Genomic DNA, 746 nt, shown 5'->3' with positions numbered 1-746 from the left:
AAGAAAGAAAGAAAGAAAGAAAGAAAGAAAGAAAGAAAGAAAGAAAGAAAGAAAGAAAGAAAGAAAGAAAGAACCTAGAACCCCTACTCAGATGTAGCCCATGGCAGCTCGGTGTCCAAGAGGGTTCCCTAATAATGGGAACAGGGCCTGTCTGACATGAACTCAGTGGCTTGCTCTTTGATCACCTCCCCCGATGGGGGAGCAGCCTTGCCAGGCCACTGAGGAAGACAATGCAGCCAGTCCTGATGAAACCTGATTGACTAGGATCAGATGAAGGGGAGGATGACCTCCCCTATCAGTGGACTGGGGGAGGGACATGGGTGGAAAAGAGGGAGGGAGAGTAGGATTGGGAGGAGAGGAGGGAGGGAGCTACAGTTGGGATACAAAGTGACTAAACTGTAATTAATAATAAAATAAATAAATTTTTAAAAAAGGAAGGGGAAAGGAAGGAAAGAAACAAATTACAGATTCCAAATATCTTTACAATCTCTTAGAATATTATACTTTTTACCCAAGGCTCTTTTTATAAAGATGAACCTAGAACTATTTGTAGTATAAATTCCATTCTGCATAAAATATACACTTACTAAAAGCCTACTATGTTAAAGCACTCAGCTAGGTTCTACACAAAGAATAAAAGGTACATAAAATAGTGAATATATGTCAGAAGTTCGCAGCCCATGGTTAGTAACTTGGCTAATATATATATATATATATATATATATATATATATATATATATATATA

General features: G+C 37.8%; 1 protein-coding gene across 2 annotated transcripts in view; it reads right to left on the bottom strand.

Moving 5' to 3' along the window:
- Mybl1 (MYB proto-oncogene like 1) overlaps positions 1-746 on the bottom strand; it is a 35,330-nt gene that overhangs the window by 20,289 nt on the left and 14,295 nt on the right. The window lies entirely within an intron of this gene.

The sequence above is a fragment of the Psammomys obesus genome, unplaced genomic scaffold, assembly GCF_907164565.1.
Source record: "Psammomys obesus unplaced genomic scaffold, mPsaObe1.curated_primary_1811, whole genome shotgun sequence".
Taxonomy (NCBI): domain Eukaryota; kingdom Metazoa; phylum Chordata; class Mammalia; order Rodentia; family Muridae; genus Psammomys; species Psammomys obesus.
Note: the sequence above shows the minus strand (reverse complement) of the source record. Positions and strands in the feature narration are given on the sequence as shown.